The sequence below is a fragment of the Coenobita brevimanus genome, chromosome 79 (assembly GCF_032717465.1).
Source record: "Coenobita brevimanus isolate Jiangsu-jjx chromosome 79, ASM3271746v2, whole genome shotgun sequence".
NCBI lineage: Eukaryota > Metazoa > Arthropoda > Malacostraca > Decapoda > Coenobitidae > Coenobita > Coenobita brevimanus.
Window position 1 is genome coordinate 13,892,844 of NC_137032.1, and position 19,159 is coordinate 13,912,002.

Consider the following 19,159-nt stretch of genomic DNA (forward strand, 5'->3'; position numbering starts at 1 on the left):
AAGAGTGGCATTAAAATTTCTTCTACTACTTTACTTTCTACCTTCATTAGTATCAGTTCAAATAAAGCATATGGGCCTGATGAGGTCCGTAACATTGTTTTTCTCAAGAACTGTGTCCGTGTGCTGGCGCAATACCCAGGTATATTCTTATGCCTTTGCCTGCAAGCTTGTACCTTTCTTTTTTGTTGGAAGTTCGTTCTTATTAATCATATCTCCAATGATGTGCGATCGTCCACAGCCGTCTAACTATTAGCCAGTTGCTTTAGTATCCTGTATTTCTGAATATTTCCAATCTACTCCTATTTTTGAAATTTAAACACAATTCCTATCGTAGCCTTGTATTCGGTCGTCATTATGGGTTCTGCCAGGGACGCCCCACTGATAATCTTCTCAGTTTCCTCTCAGAAAACTGATCATCATCCTCTCATGACTATGGTAATAGGTTTTCCATTATATGTATATCTCAAAGGCTTTCAACTGAGTGTGGCATAAATCTTTAATTCCTAAACTGTCCTCTTATGGTTTCTATGTTTCTAGCTGTGCTTTTACCTGTAGCTGCTTTTGTGGTCCTTTTATTGCTGTTCTTGTAAATGACCACTCTTCATCAATAACCTTCTGAGCTGCTCATCTAACCATATTCTCTCATATACTATGGACTCCACCCATCGCCTCTCCATTCGATTCCCACGGCAGTTTCTTCAACATTTATGGGATTATGCAATGGCAAAACTAATATCTGACTTGGTTCATATTATCTGAAGTGGATAAAAGAAACTTTTTTCATTTTAATGCATCGAAAGCTCAGTTCCCTCTTCTTTCGAGCCACGAAAAATATTCACAGCCGTATTCTTTAATATTCAACAGCACAAAATTTAACCCCTAAAGTCTAGTTGACGGAACTGGTTGTTGGATATGCGGAGTGCAGGAACGCCCAGCAGATGGATATAGCCATTTTTCTTGCACAGTTTGAAGTGCCAGAAAGCTTCTTTTGTCAACATGGCGTTACATGTGTGATGCTGCTGGCATCTGCCCAGCCCATGCGACCTTCACCCATGCCAAGCCTCCCACTCATGCAAGGAACAGATTAAGTGGAAATGCCAAAAAAGGAAATGGAGGTGTCAGTGTGGTCATACACGAGCCGCCCTGTCCTGCACAGACAGCCCAATCTAGGTACGGCCTCGTGGACTCATCCGAATGCAGTTTCGCCACTACTCCGAAACTGACTTCTCTTCTTAACCTTTACATTCCACAATGCATCCACCTTGGGACATTTGCAGTAGAGACACGAGTGACTGCAAAATATTTTGGTCTTTTCCTGATTGTTCTAGCTGAGACATGATGTTTGAAATGATGAATTTTTTGTAAATATTGTTGGGTATTGCAAGATAGCTGTCCGATTCTATGCGAGGCTTTGAGGGCTGATTTTGTGTCATCTGTAGATATCCTTGGAGTTTCGTTCTCTCAGGGCTAACTGTGTCATGCAAAAATAATATTACCTCTCATGCAAAATCTGACTTTGAGATTTGCATTGCTAGGACAGTTCTGTGCTTTCTTAACTCACACTTGTTGACTTTGTTTAAAGATTTCATTCGCCCCAATGTGAAATACAACTTTAATGTGTGTGTGCCGAGGGGAATGGGGTCCTCCATACAAAACTCACCTAAATGGGATGAAGTCAAAGGCTTTTCTTCTTGTCAACTTCCCTCCTCTGACTCTCTTAAATCTCTCTCTTTATGCCACACTGTTGCCTCTGTCACTTTGCCTTTGCTATTGCATTGGTCACTACTTTTCTGAACTGTTTGCTTGTATCCTTCTTGGTACCTGTCTGGCAGCAACGATACTCTCAGTCTTTCATATATCCAACAGATTAACACTGGAATTGTCACCCTCAGTCAGAATTTTCCTTTGTTTACAACCTTCAGTCGTTTTACATACATGCATGTCGAAATGATTGTATCTTGAATCTGGCTCCCTTTTTTCTCTTTCAGCTGGGACCATCATTGAAGAATTTCAGTCTTTAGTTTCTTTTTCTCTCCAAAAAGTAACATATATATATATATATATATATATATATATATATATATATATATATATATATATATATATATATATGGAACCTCTGTGGTACAGTGGTAAAGTGTGCCTTTTCGTATATGGGAGAATCAAGGCTCGTGCCCCGGCAGGGTAAGAATATATATATATATATATATATATATATATATATATATATATATATATATATATATATATATATATATATATATATATATATAAAGCCTCAGTGGTAAAGTGTGCGTTTTCGTACATGGGAGAACCAGGGTCCGTGCCCCGTCAGGATAAGAAACTTTGGGAATGTTCTCCCGGCCACGAACTGCTTTGGCAGACATAAGAGGTGCTGTGGTTAAACCAGTGTCGCATACTATAAAGTATGCTTGCACCCAGTCGGCTTGTTTGGGTCGATTGCACTTGGTTCACAGACTACACTCACATCCAAAGCCACTCCAACACAACAGTTACACTTAACAACACTTCTCACCCTACATTCAATCTCTACCAGACAGCCTAAGCAACTTGATAGAAATACATTGGCTGTATCGTCCCCGCTTCGGTCGGGATAGGCCGGTCATGCTTTGGGCACTCAAGCGGCTGATGATGATGATTATATATATATATATATATATATATATATATATATATATATATATATATATATATATATATATATATATATATATATATATATATTGTTACGGAACAGAGAAAGATAATGGACACTTTAAGTGAGAATACTAAAAATCACTATTGTCCCGTAAAGTTCCAGGTTCAAAACAAAAGAGTTAGGTAAAATTACAAGTTAAAGTTTAATGCTCAAACTAACAACAAAACATTCAGGACTCATAAGGATAATGTAATGGCAAAAAACAGGTTAAATATATGGTTAACTGCAATAGCCTCTATTAACACGAAATTAGCAAGAGTAAATTTATCTAAGTCAGCCCTGATAAAATGAGAATACCAGATAATACTCAGTGAATGCAAGATATATTATTCTATCTATCTATCTATTGCCAGACGCCTCAGTCCCGTTTGGGGTGGCCACAAACAAATCGCCTCCAAGTCGCCCTGTCCCCCGTCATTTCACTCCCCTGCTCCCAACTCACACCCCCCTCTCTCATATACCTCTCCACCCCATTCCTCCATCTCATCCTCGGCCTCCACCTCCCTCTTTCCCCCTCCACCTCACTCACATACACTCTCTTCGTCAGTCTTTCACCCTCCATCCTCTCCACATGGCCAAACCACCTCAGTATGTTCCTCATAACGCTTCCTATCACATCCACATCAACACCACAACGCTCCTTTATATCCTCATTCGTCAGCCTGTCTGTCCATGTGACTCCACAGGCTCCTCTTAAATAACTCATTTCCACTGCTCTCACTCTTGACTTGTGTCCTTCCAACAACGTCCAAGCTTCACTTCCGTACGTTAGAGGTGGTATCACAATACTGTCATGTAGTAACTTTTTCACTTCCATGCTCACTTCCCTGTTTCTTATTACTGCTTTCAAAGAACCAGCAATCTTTCTTCCCTGCTGTACCCTTTCAAGCACTTCACCCTCCAAACCTCCATCCTTACTCATCACACTACCCAAGTACTTAAACGTACTCACATTTTCCAATTCCTCACCATCCAACCTCGCTGTACATTCACTGACTTCACCTCTCTCAAAGACCATCACTTTACTCTTCCCTACATTCACCTTTAGATTCCGTTTCTTACACACTCTCCCAAACTCATCCACCAAGCCTTGCAGCTCCCCTTCGTCTTCACTCAACAACACAGTATCATCTGCAAACAACAGCACAGGGAGTTTCCAAACACTATCCTCTCTCACCAGGGCCACTCCAACATCCACTACCCTACTTTGTACCTCTTTTATTACCCCATCCATGTACAGATTGAACAACCATGAAGACATGACACATCCCTGTTTCAACCCAACTTTCAAAGAGAAAAATTCACTTAGTTCACCATCCACACGCACTGCAGCCTTCGCACCATCGTACATACTCTTCACAGCATTCAACAACTTCCCATCTACTCCATATACTCTTAACACTTTCCACAATCCTAGTCTATCCACCCTGTCATATGCTTTCTCCAAATCCATGAAAGCCGCATATATTATTACAGATACAAAATATTACCACTGGCTGACAATATGAATTACAAAAACTTTACTAGGCCTACGAATCAACACCTTATGCTATACAGCACAAGAACAAAATGTAATAACACTCATACTCAAACTATACAGCTGCTAGATGCTTGGAGACTTCCTGAGCACTCATAATAATAACAACTGTATAGGGGAGGACAGAGATGTGAGCAAAATGAGGAGTAGATCTAAGTGGCAATTAATGCAGAGACTGAGCTCATTATATAGGGGCCGGCAGAGCTTGATACAACTTGTAAGAAGGATGCGCAAATGAAGCCATAGGGGACAAAGAGTTGACAATCCTGCTCTGAACAACAGAAAGAACGACTTACTCTACTATAAGGGAGGAGGGGGGGAGTGAAGTAGAACACGCTCGTGATCAAACATGCAGCATACTGTACGTTAAAATTACACAAAGGATGATGAAATCATAGGTTATGTAACACCTCCCCACAAAGAAAAAGAAATTTACAAAGGAAATTTCTTATTACTCTAAAACAATCTGTCCAAAGTCTAGATAAGCAATCTGCAATAACATTTTCTTTCCCCTTGACATGCTGTATGTCTAATGAATACTCCTGAAGAAGTAGACTCCATCTTGTCAATCTCTGATTTTTATCTTTAAACTTACTAAGGAATTTCAGTGGGTTATGATCGGTATAAATGACTATGGGGTCAAAACCAGAACACAAATAAGATGAAAAATGCTGTAAACCCAAAATCAAGGCCAAAAGCTCTTTCTCAATAGTTGAGTAGTTCTTTTGAGGTGGAGTGAACTTCTTACTGTAATAAGATACAGGGTGTTCAATACCCTGATCATCCTCTTGCAGCAAAACAGCCCCAGCTTCTGTATCACTTGCATTAACAGCAATCTTAAAAGGCTTAGCAAAATTTGGAGTAGCGAGCACTGGCTGACTTAATAGGATAGCTTTAAGTTTGCTGAAAGGGGATTCAAAGTTATCGGTCCAGACAAATTTAACTCCCTTTTTCAGTAGGTCTGTAAATGGTGATACAAGAATTGAAAAGTTAAGAACAAATCTCCTGTAATAACCTACCATTCCCAAAAATCTTTGTAACTCTTTCCTACTTTTAGGTCTGGGAAGATCACTTATAACCTGAACCTTAGCTCCTGGTGGTGCAACATGTCCATCATCAATTACGTACCCAAGGTACAGAACTTTAGCTTGACCAAACTCACACTTTGATAAATTAGCTACAAGATTAGCCTGAACCAAACGCTCAAGAAATTTACTGACATGGCATAGGTGATCTTTCCAGTTGTCACTGAAGATTAATACATCATCAATATAAACAACTCACCCTGCCAAACCCTCAGTTACAACATTCATGAGGTTCTGAAATGTGGCTGGTGCATTCTTCATACCATATGGCACTACAGAACATGCAAAAGTCTTTCCTAGTGTTACAAAACATGAGATCTCCCTAGCACATTCAGTCATAGGTACTTGCCAGTATCCCTTTAACAAATCAAACTTACTTATGTACCTAGCCTTTCCGATCTTGTCTATGCAATCTTCCACGCGAGGGAGAGGGTAAGTGTCTGCTTTGGTTATCTGATTAACACGTCTGTAGTCGATGCAAAGCCGCTGTGACCCACCTGGCTTAGGGACTAGAGTGACAGGAGAACTCCACTCGCTCTGACAGGGCTCAATCATCTTGTGGTCCAACAGGTAGCCAAGCTCCTTCTGGATGAGAGGAACTTTCACTGGGTTCACACGGTAAGGAGGCAGTTTAATTGGCTTTGCGTCTCCAACATCGACATCATGCATCAACACAGTGGTTCTTCCTGGAGTGGCACGGAACACTTGCGGGTACTCCTGCAGTAATGCCGAAAACTCCTGCCTTTCCTCGGGAGCTAGATGAGAAAGCTTAGTCTGGAGATCATTCACGATATCAGGATTCTTCCCCAAACTATCACTCAGGCTCATGCTGCATGGGAGAACTTCACTTGCAGACTCGGGTGGAACAGCTACAGTGCAGACTGGGTTATTTTCGTCCCACCTGTGATATAACTTTAGCTTGTTGTTGTGACAAAGTTGCTTGTTCTTTCTACGATCTGGTGTGGCGATGACATAGTTGACATCACTGAGTTTCTTCTCCACGAAATAAGGACCACTAAACTTGGCTTGAAGAGGTTGCCCATGCACTGGTAGCAGAATCAAAACCTGATTTCCTGGCTGAAAGTAGCGTAACATGGACTTCTTATCATACCAAGTCTTCATCTTCTCCTGAGCAGCTCCTAAATTCTCTCTCGCCAGCTGTAAAGCAGTGGACAGCCGTTCTTTGAACTTCATCACATACTCCAGCAGGTTGACGTCATCTTCCTCCGACAGCCAGCATTCCTTGAGTAACTTAAGGGGTCCTCTTACTTCATGGCCAAACAGTAGTTCAAAGGGTGAGAAGCCCAGTGATTCATTTGGAGATTCTCTTGCGGCAAATACAACGAATGGAAGACCTTTATCCCAGTCTTTCTGATGTTCCAAACAGTATTTCTTGAGCATCGATTTGAGTGTTTGATGATCTCCAACGCTCCTTGGGTCTGGGGATGGTAAGCTGAAGACGTGATCTGGGTGATGCCCAACTCTTTCAGAGACTGCTTGAAAACATTTGACATGAAATTACTTCCCCGGTCTGACTGTACCTCCTTGGGCAGACCAAACTTTGTGAAGAACCCTAGCATTTCCTTAACCACGTTCTTTGCTGAGATATTTCTAAGTGGAATGGCTTCAGGATAACGAGTAGCCATATCAATCAGGGTCAACACATAAGAAAATCCTGAAGAAGTCTTAGGAAGAGGGCCCACAATATCCACCAACACACGGGTGAATGGCGCCTCAAAAGGAGGAATGGGAACTAGAGGTGCAAACTTTTCGGTCTGATTACACTTCCCCACAACTTGACAGGTGTGACAAGACTTACAATACCAGGAAACATCCCTGAAGATACCTGGCCAGTAGAAGTGTTTCAAAATGCGTGCCACAGTCTTCCTCACTCCAAGGTTTTCCTGCCAAACTGGAATCATGAGCCACTCTAATGATATCCTGCCTACAAACACGAGGGATGACAACTTGCTGTACAACCTCCCATTCACAGTCGGCTGATGCTGTTGGGGGTCTCCACTTCCTCATAAGTACTCCTGACTTTATATAATAACAAGCAGAAGCACCAGCTGACTCTACCTCACTGCAAGCAGAGTTAGCTAGACCTCTCAACTCAGGGTCAGCAACCTGCAACTCAACCAACTCTTGACGAGACAAATTATCAACACTACGGGGTACTGCCTCATCTGGTGAGTGGTCCAAATTAGCAAGAAAAGTGTCAGCTAGGATAACATCATCATCATCATTAACTTTAGACTTAGCCCTAGTGACAGCACATGCAGAGAACACATCAGGGACATCACAATTCTGGGCCACAGCCACTGGCTCACTAGACAACTGAGGAGCTGGACACACTTGACTTCCACCAATATCATTTCCAAGTAAGAAAGTTACTCCTGACATTGGGAGTGTCTCAACCAACCCAACCATAACGGAACCATTAACAAAACCAGAATTCACTCTGCACAGAGGGACAGAGAAGTAATTATTCCCTACACCTTGTAAGATTACAGTTTCATCAGAGGAATTAACATTAGAGCCTAGAACACTGGTCAGCATAAAGGATTGGGAAGCACCTGTATCACGATATATTTTAACTGATTTCCTGTCATTGCTGTCCAGAGGACTGACAAAACCATCAGACAGGAAATTAGCACATGAACTCTTGAGAGTGTCACCCACGTTACTGCTCAAAAGAGGAGCTTCATCATGAGAATTTAATTTACCCCTCAAAGCAGGTTCAGTTAACTCAGTTAAAGAATTCTGGGAACTCTCAAGGGTGGATACTAGACCAATTGACTGAATATTTAAAGACTCCTTTTTGTTCACATCACGCTGTCTCCTGAAACATTTCTCCGTAGTATGACCAAGCTTACTACAATAAGTACATTTACGTTTCTGAAATCTAGAGGTGAAGCTGGTATTTCCTTCCTGAGAAACATCATCTTTATTCTCTTTCCTGTTACCTGTACTCTGAGTAGAGGCAACGTACTTACTCTCAGCTTTCCTTTTTTCTCTAGAATATCTCTTGTGAGTGAGAACATATTCATCAGCTAAAACTGCAGCATCAGACAAATTATCTATTCTTCTCTCATCAAGATATAGGCTTACATCATTATTAATACACCTTTTGAAGTCCTCCAGCAAAATCATCTGCTTAAATTTACCATAATCAGAATCCACATTCTTAGAATTTAACCACTGCTCTAACAGATCTTCTTTGATTTTTGCATACTCAACATGGGATTGCTTATCTTGCTTATAAGTTGTCCTAAATTTTACTCTATAGGCTTCAGGAACAAGCTCATAGGCCTTAAGAATCAAGCTTTTAACTACATCATAATTATCACATTGATCCTGAGGCAAAGATGCATAAGTTACCTGAGCTTTACCGGTGAGAACAGTTTGAAGGAGTTCTGGCCAATACTTTTGGGGCCAATTAAAACCTGTAGCTACCCTCTCAAACAACTGAAAATACTTTGTTAAATCAGATTCATTAAAAGGAGGGACAAGTTTAACTTTTTTAGCCACATCAAAATCATCAGAGGTAGATGATCTAGTTCCACCTTGTTTCATGCGATACTCATGGTCTGCCTGAATCCTAGCAAGTTCAATTTGTGCCTGAGCCTGTACCTGTGCCTCCTGAATACGAGCATTTGCCTGAAATTCAGCCTCCTTAGTACGAGCCTCCTGCAGGGCTAGCTGTAACTTAGCTATTTCAATCTGCGTTTGCTCATTTGGAGGAGTTACATTAAACAAGCTTTCATTAATCATGTCAACAATTTCATCTTTAGAATGATGAGAGCAAACAACAATTCCCAATTGTTGAGCAACAAGCTTAAGTTCATTCTTTGTTCGGTTTTCTATATCACACACTGTTTGCACATTTGACAAAAAATCTTTGGCTTCATCAAGCGTAGTAATAGCAGACATCATGAATAAATCACAGTCACAAAATATCAAGCAATATCCTTATGATAATATCCTGAATATCCTGATAAGAGGTCGCCAAATTTATGTTACGGAACAGAGAAAGATAATGTACACTTTAAGTGAGAATACTAAAAATCACTACTGTCCCGTAAAGTTCCAGGTTCAAAACAGAGGTAAAATTACAAGTTAAAGTTTAATGCTCAAAATAACAACAAAACATTCAGGACTCATAAGGATAATGTAATGGCAAAAAACAGGTTAAATATATGGTTAACTGCAATAGCCTCTATTAACACGAAATTAGCAAGAGTAAATTTATCTAAGTCAGCCCTGATAAAATGAGAATACCAGATAATACTCAGTGAATGCAAGATATATTATTACAGATACAAAATATTATTACCACTGGCTGACAATATGAATTACAAAAACTTTACTAGGCCTGCGAATCAACACCTTATGCTATACAGCACAAGAACAAAATGTAATAACACTTATACTCAAATTATACAGCTGCTAGATGGTTGGAGACTTCCTGAGCACTCACAATAATAACAACTGTACAGGGGAGGACAGAGATATGAGCAAAATGAGGAGTAGATCTAAGTGGCAATTAATGCAGAGACTGAGCTCATTATATAGGGGCCGGCAGAGCTTGATACAACTTGTAAGAAGGACGCGGAAATGAAGCCATAGGGGACAAAGAGTTGACAATCCTGCTCTGAACAACAGAAAGAACGACTTACTCTACTATAAGGGAGGAGGGGGGGAGTGAGGTAGAACACGCTCGTGATCAAACATGCAGCATACTGTACGTTAGAATTACACGAAGGATGATGAAATTATAGGCTATGTAATAATATATATATATATATAAATCACTCTCATGAAAGGTGGAGATTCACGGCTCAGCAGCCTAAGCTGGCATGCCCATTGGACAGGACTTAGCAACTAATTGGTCCCTCAGCATCTCGGTGACAAAGGCGTTTCTTCGTAATCCATCTAAATGTCCAACACTAGAATACAAACATCGTTGTCATCTTGAGGAGGTTATCTAGATGTTCAGTGCAAGAGGTGAAGAGAAAGAATATGAGATGGGTATTATAGAGACCGCTGAAATTATTAGTGACAAAAATATGAACAAAAGCGAAACATAAGTTATAGGAGCAGAAATATATAATCTTGAATAACTGGGTGAAGCAAAGAAAGATGATAATAGATGCAAGTGTGAATGGACTGACAGTGATAGGTAAGAACATGAAAGGATATGTTATGGAGGAAGACTGCTGGGCCTCAGGCAACAGACTTTAATGTTTATACTCTGAGTCTGACATATAAAAAAGGGCGACATATTTTCTACTTCATCTTTGCTACCATAGATCGAGTTTACTTAACTTAAGAGGCCTCCCTGGCAAATAATGGGAAATAGAAGACAGTATTATCTCCGTCATGTAATAAAGTCACTGAATAAAATTGTCAAGTAGGAACAGGAAAAAAATATTGTTGATGTATCTGGTTTAAATTGTCAAATATAAGAAAGATGAATCAACAGGACACAGAGGAAATGTCTAAATTATTCCCAAACATAGAAATGATAGGTAACGAGATTAGTAGTTCCAGTCAGGTACTTCATTGCAGACAATTACGGCAGAACTAGACCAAACTTTTTTCTCGACGGCATTAATTAGCTTGCTGAGAGTTTTCCATCTCTCTCTCTCTCTCTGTCTCTCTCCCTAGGATTGGGGCTCGGGGACAGGTATTGTTTTCATTCGGTTTGTTTGTCTCCCTGTTAACAACTTTACGCGAAAAGTACTGGTGCGATTTTGACTAAATTTACAGGGATGATGGGCTATGACCTCTGATCACCTGATTAAATTTTTGGCCATATTGGGCCAAGACCCAGGCTGTAGGCACAAAAATGTAAAATGTAAATATCGTTTTTTCGCCATTACTTCTTTCAAATTCGTCATATCGACATGAAACCAATACCTAATGGTGATCTTTCAAATCTGCATCCTATAACATGTCTCATAACATCAGGGGGGTCACCCCCTGGTTAGCAGTAGGGGAGTCTGTCAGGTGGGTCGGGCCTAAAATTTCAAATGAACATAAAATCGTCAGTTTTCACCCGATTTACTTCATTTTTGATAAGTGACATCTTTGAGTAGATATCCTGTTGTGTTTATACGTCAGCACTAAAACGGCTGCCGGGAACGCGTTTGCTGTGCCTTGGCACTGCTTTCTGTTACATGTGATTCAAGAAAAATGTCTTAAGGCTTTATGTGATTAAGCAACATAACTACAACCATAAAATGCCTATCTGTTATAGATTAGCGTTAAGAATGTACAGAGAGGTAAGTGTCAGTAATATTAAGTTTTGTTTGCTGATGTCTTGGTCATATTCTTAATATGGTCATTCCCAACAGATGGCTGTTTGTTGGTTGGTTAAGTAATGTATATGGAATTGATTTTTTTTATACTATCATATCATTTGACAGTACATTTAACATACAAACTATGGCGGATCCAGGATATTTTCTTTGAGAGGGGGGGGGGATTGAATTTCCAGTGTCTAGAGTCAGTGTAGTGTGCGACTGTAGACATCCTTGATTGAAATAGGTGATCAGCATGATAAAGAGAGGATATGGTTCCTTCCAAGTGTCATAGTCCATCACAGTAGTGGCACTAACCATCTGCTTTGTGTATCCTGTCCATCACATTTTTTGAGGAAGCGTGGGGACGTCTTTTGTCTGTTGGGTCTACTGTACAGTATATATAACATTCGCCTTGAATGTTATACTATGCAAGCAAAGTAAATGAGCTGAGTGAAATATACAGTATATGAACTACTTTACAGTAGGTCTACTGTACATACGAATTTCTTGCCAGAACACTATTTATTTAAAAACGATCCCTCACAAAAATCGACGAATAACACTCATCAAACTATGTAATGATAAAATGAGAGTAATTTGTAGGATAATGTGTCGTAAATATGAGATAAAATGATATATCAATGATGAGTATAATGGACAAGAAGAGACATAACAGTTTACAAACTGAGACAATACCAGTATTAACAAGACACATTTAGGAACAAAAAATTTAACCTAGTGTAGTAGCATTGTTCTCTGGCATCTTTGGCAACGGAGATCTGATTCTGGTTAATGAATTCATAGTACCAATTGTACAGTATGTATATATATATATATATATATATATATATATATATATATATATATATATATATATATATATATATATATATATATATATATATATATCACACACACACACCGTACCCTTGCGTACAGTACGGTACTTTTGTCATACAGTACTGCCGTATTGGACTAAATCCGCACTGGACATACAACAGACCTTATGGGAAAATGAACAATGTGAGACAAGCCTTGACAAAGTACCTGCTGAATTCAACTTAACTACGTTTTGACACAACTAATATTTTACTAACCTTTAAGGTGAGTGGTGCTGGGCTTTAGGGGGAAGGGGGAAGGGGTATCCGAGGCTGTAGGAGGTCTTACTGACCCCCTGAAGGAGAGCCTTCAGGATTCTGAGGAGACGTCTCTGCCTCAACCTCCCTCATAAATCCCTCATAGTCACACACTGACACATCGTCGTCTTCGACATCAGGGGAAAGTGCAATACTGCAATGTGACTGGCACACGTCACGAGGAAGGCGTATTGGAAAGGGATGGGCGTAATCGATTATTTGTAATCGATTACTTCGATTACTTCTTAAAAAAAATGCAGTAATCGATTTTTTTTTCTATAATCCATTACATGAAACGATTACTACTCAACAAAAATGCATAAAAACAGAGTAGTTTATTAATGTCAATGTTTCTCTTTGTGTCATACTTTTCCATGATTGAAACATTTAATTGGTCTAGAGTGCATTTTTAAGGAGCTGTGCCTTGTCTTATTAGTTCTGCATATTTCACAACTTTTTATTTTGTACATGGGTTGTTTGCAATATTTTTGTTTTATGAAATATTCTGATCGCACAGATGCTCGTTGATTAAGTTTATTTTAGGGTGAAAGGCTTGAGTAGCCGACAAGTTGATGAGAGAAACATCTTGAGAGGAGAAGCCTTTTATTTACGAGGCTTCGCTCCTACAGAGCTTCTTCACATCGAGTGATCGAGCCACTCGATGTGAAGAAGCTCTATCGGAGCGAAACCGAAACGTCATCTATAAAAAGCTTCTCCTCACAAGGTGTTTCACTCAAGTATATATTACTTCTCTGAACAAAACGATGTTGTTGGTTTGTTTGCATATTTTTGGAAATAAATATTTTTCTAGTATAGGCTAATCCTTTTATGTGTGGCACAAGAGCGTTTGTATTATATGGAGAGACACAAGTCAAGAGTGAGAGCAGTGGAAATGAGTTATTTGAGAGGATCGTGTGGAGTCACATGGAGAGACAGACTGACAAATGAGGATGAGATGGAGCGTTGTGGTGTGGATGTGGATGTGATAGGATGCATTAGGAGAGACACACTGAGGTGGTTTGGCCACTAAAAGATCGAACTCTCCAAAATGATTTGATGGCAACTGTGCCAGAGCAACAATCCAAAAGTTATTAGCATGTAACTCATACTTAAAATAAAAATATCTGAATCACTCTCTCAATTTAAAATTGCTAGAAATCATGCAAAAGCTATTATAGATCTAGCGAAATCAAACATTCCTCAAAGGCAAGCATCAGAACTACTTAACAACCCTAATGACAGTAGAATATTCTGGTCAACTCTTAATTCTTTCAATAATAACTTTAACCAGACATCTTCCATTCCCCCATTAAAATCTTCAGATGGCAACATTACAAATGACCCGCGTGGGAAAGCGGAGTTTGTCAGTACTTTTGCCAGCGCCTCTCTGATGCCAGCTCTCACTCGTCGATGTCTGGCAAGGCCTCTGCCTCCCCCCCTTCCCCGAAGCCTCCTCAGCAGCAGCCTACCGGCCCTGCCACTGTGCCAATGGTGAGAAGCGAGAGTGGCGCCTTTCTGATGCTAGCTCTCATTCGTCAACATCTGGCGAGGCCTCTGCCTCCTCTGTCTCTCCTAGGAACTACGGGGACCATTTCCCGTGCACGAACTGCTGCCTCATCCCCCCCTTCCACCTTGGCACATGCAGCCAAGGTTGGACGTGTCCATGAGGCGATAGAGGAGGAAGTTTTGGCTCCTTCTTCTCCTCCTAACACCTCTTCCAGCGAGCCTTTAGTGGTGCTGCACGTAAGTCCGCCCCTCCTTCCAGGGACCCTCGTCGCCCAGCACCCGACCCTGCCATGTCGTCTCCTACTGCCACTTCAGATGCGTGCAAAGGCAATGGCACTGAAGAGCCACATCCCAGCTGTGCATGCTCTCGCTGCAGTTCCCTCTTCTGCTGCACCTGCTGCCTCTCCCGATGATGAAGGCTTCATCACTGTGATGCGGAAGACACAGTGAACGCCACAGGGAAACGCCCTTCCACCTACATCGAAGCCTCCAGGGTCTCGACGGCCACCCCCAGCTGCACGCCCCTCGGTCTTGGTCGTGGCTCCTCCGCCTCCATGCTCTACTTTTCCGGCCTTTCGTGTCCCTCTTCAGGATGGATACAGCGCCAGCTACGACGCGGTGGCGGCTCTGGAGCGACCTGCCCGGCCTCACGGCTATGAATCGCTTTGGCTGCGATGAAAGCTGTGTGCTGATCCCCACAGAAGAGGGATCGTATCTTTGCTCAAAGGAGGTGGCCCTGATCATCAGGATCGTGGATCTGCCTCAGGGCAGCCAGACAACCAAGGCGGTTGTAATGGGATATCCTCGGTGCATGCCGGTGGATATCCTACTACAACATGACCTAATCGAGGAGGCAGTATGGTGCCAGAATCAGCGGACATAGGAGACACTGCCGGTTTGTGTGACACTACAGGGCCCTCTCGTGGAATCTGTCGACCTGGACAATTGGGGAGTGTTCTATCTCCACCCCTTCACACCTGAGCCACTGCACTGTTACAGGTGTCATCGTTACAGACACCATCGCGCCACCTGCAACCGCTCCATCATCTGCGGTGTATGCAATGAAGTGCACGACACTGAGCAGTGTCTGCAGCGGCTCAAGGCAAAGGAGCCAACAACAGCCAAGTGCCCCAATTGCTCAGGGCGACACCATGCCTGGCACCGCAGTTGCCCTGTGAGGGTCCAGTGGGTAAACCAGGGTCGGGAGAGGCAGGCTGCATGGTTGTGAGAGCGGCAGGCCACCAGTGCCACGCTAGCTCCCCCAGGCACCTTCGTCTGGGGACAACAGCACCGCCCTCTTATTTCAAGCCCTCCTGCTCCAAGCGAGCAGGCATTTCCACCCATGCCTTCCGCCCTCGCTGTGGGCAAGACCATGGCAGAAGTCCATCACCCGCCGACGTCCGTCCCACCGCCACCATCCTGCTCGGTGCCCAGTCAGTCCCCCACATCTGCTCCTCCGGTGATCTCTTCCACGACAGAGGAGCTCAGGAACCTAGCAACAAAGGAAAAGAAAAAAAAAGTGTACTTTTTTTTCCTTTTCTTTGATTTATGTTCTTTTGGATTGTTTTATACAATAATTTTTTTTTTCCGTTTTTGGTCCGGGATTGGATGGGTATAAAATTGCACAAATGCCTGAGACAGTACAGGTTAAGGAATTGAATCGGAGGCTCAATGCGGCATGTAAGCAGTATCGGCGGTGCCATACATCTCCACACCACCGATACCTGGTTGCTGTTATATGACATGTGACTTCCGAGAAGCGCCGCCTTAGGGAGGAGGAGTGGATCAGATGGTGTCATACCCTAGACTCTCACTCCGTTCTCCGTGAGATGTGGAGGAGAATCAGGTCCGTCTTTGATCTGCGTCCTCCTCGTCCGCACTCCCATCATGACCCAGCTGCTGAGGCCAGCCGTCTTGCTCAGCACTTCACTGACTGCTCTGCCTCTTCCAGTCTCGCGCAGTCCGTCAGAGCCCTGCAGGTGCAGCTGTCCACCTCTTGCGCTACAGCTATTCAGGCAGCGTGTGATATGCCTGACCCAGCTGACTGTCCGATTACCGGTGGGGAGCTTCAGAAAGTGCTGCGGAACCAGGAGGACACTGCGCCGGGGCTCGACGGGCTCACGTACTCTGTTCTGTCCCATGCTGGAGATTGTGGTTGCAAGCATCTGCTTGATCTGCTCAACCTCTCATGGTCTGAGGAGCATCTGCCGAGGTCGTGGAAGACGACTGTCATCCACCCGATTCTGAAGCCTCGCGATCCCGCTGCCATTTGCCCCATCTCCCTTCTCAGCTGTGTCGCTAAGATGGCTGAGAGGGTTGTGCGGGCTCGTCTTGCTTGGCGGTTGGGACCGCTGCACCCAAGGATTTATGCTTACCATCCAGGCAGGAGTGTAACTCACTGCCTTGCGTCATTCCTTGGGGAGCTGAGGGGAGGAAGGGAAATGGCTGTCTTCTTCGACCTCAAGAAGGCCTTTGAACTGGCAAGCCCTACTGTCATCCTGGCGGTTCTTGCGGCCAGGGGTGTGGGAGGCAGGCTTTTAACCTGGATCTGGGACTTTTTCCATGATCGCTCTGGGGGGGGTCCGCTTTCAGGGGCACCTCTCCCCTTTTCATCTACATCCCAACGGCACCCCCCAGGGGGGCGTATTGAGCCTTCTTCTTTTCAACATCCTTATGGAGGGGCTCCTAACTGTGGACTATGGGCCTGGCGTTACTCTCCTCTGCTATGCCGATGATCTGGCCCTTGTCTTTACAAGAAGGGACTGCTTTACACAGGCGGACTCAGCCCTTTCATGGCTGCATGCCAGGTGCACCGAACTAGGGCTGATGATTAATTTTGACAAGACAAAGTGACTGCCATTTGGACTCCGTCCCCCAGACTTTCCAATGCTGCTTGGGGGCCATCAACTCTCCCTTGTCACTGTCCACCAGTATCTGGGGGCCTGGCTTGACGGGGATCTTACCTTTGCCTGCCTCGTTTGATACCTGCGGGAACATGCTTCTACCTGCATGGCTGCTCTTTGCTATCTCTCCAAGCAGAGTTCAGGGGCGTCATATTCTGTTCTCCGGAACTTTTATACACACACCATCCGAGCTCTTGTGGACTACAGCGCCATCTTTCTGACTGGACATGCTCCACCAGTCTCTAGATCTCTGGAGGTCATCCAGAATGATGCACTCCGTGTCATGCTGGGTGCTCCACGCTGGACCCGGATCGTCAATCAGCGTATGGAGGGTGGTTTGCCATCTCTGGCGCATTGTATTGTGCTACGAACGGCAGTTATCACTCTGCAGCTGGTGCAGTGCTGGCCCCACCTGCCTGTCTCTGCCCTCCTAAAATGCCTTCTGTGCCGCTCACCTGAGCCAGCCCCTCAGCGTAATTGGGCCCACACTGCAGCCACTGTCATTCATGGATTGGGAGCTGCTGCAAGCCTCTATCAAGATCTTGACTCTCCCTTTCCTGGATATGCTGAGCCACCATCATGGGATCCTCCTCTTTTTCAAATTGTTGGTCCTTCGGAGGCTAAACCTTGCTCATCCATTCCGGCACTCCTCCATCAGGAGGGTCTAAGTCGGGTAGTGGCTCTAGATTTAACAGACTCAGCCATCTATTATACTGATGGCTCAGTTTCCTCTGATGGCACTGCTGGAGCGGCCTTTGTTTTGGGGCAAATGGTGGAATCTTGGCGACACTCACCGGGTGTATCTGCATTCCAGGTGGAGCTTGCTGCCATCCTGGGTCCATTGCGCCATGCTCATCACCATCATTACCACCGAGTCATAATTCACACAGATTCTCTTTCCTCCCTTCAGAGAATACTCTCTTTCTCACTTCAGGACAATGTCTTTCTTCTGACGGCGATCTATACATTTGCATCCCTTCTTGTCCGCAGAGGCGCAACTATTATCCTTCACTGGCTCCCGGGACATGTTGGAATTAGCGGCAATGAGCTTGCTGATGACGCAGCATGCTCCCTTCCAAACTCCTCTACCAACTGTCTCAATCTCTCCTCTGAATCAGTCACCAGTGCAGTATTATCTGCAATCAGCAGCTGCTTCAGATTCCAATCTCCACCATCAACATTTACAAGACTCAGACCACCTAAAACTCTTGCATTCACCTCCCTTACAACACCATCCATGTAAATATTAAACAACCAAGGCGACATCACACATCCCTGTCGCAGCCCCACTCTCACAGGAAACCAATCACTCACAGTATTTCCCACTCTTACACATGCTCTACTATTTACATAAAAACTTTTCCCCCCTTTTAGTAACCTACCATCAAGTCCATACAATCTTAAAACAATCCAAAAAGCCTCCCTATCAATTCTATCATACGCTTTCTCTAAATCCATTAATGTCCAAAACACATCCTTGCCTTTCGCTAAATACTTTTCACACACTTGTCTCACAGCAAACACCTGATCAACGCATCCCCTCCCTCTCCTAAAGCCACACTGCTCATCACTAATCACTCCCTCTATACCCTCTCTAACGGACCCAGGTTCAAATCCCCGCTGGAGCAGGGAACAGTTTAAGGATTTGAATTTCATTAAATCAGGCTTTACTGATCTTCCAGAAGACCCGCTGACATGTTGTAAAAATACCCCCGCTAATACCAATACACCAGTCCTGTATGAGACAGCCCTAGCATGTATTCAATATGGACGGTGGGTGTTAGCGCCGAAGTGGTGACATGTAGAGGTGTATGGTATGTAGGAGGACTGCTGGGCCATGATAGCAGGCTGTGAAGCCTATGCCCAGAGTCGGACACATAAAAAAAGAAAAAAAAAAAATCAACAGACTTATACCCCTAAAGCTAGTACATTCATACTTATCACCCTTGCCTTTATACAACAGGA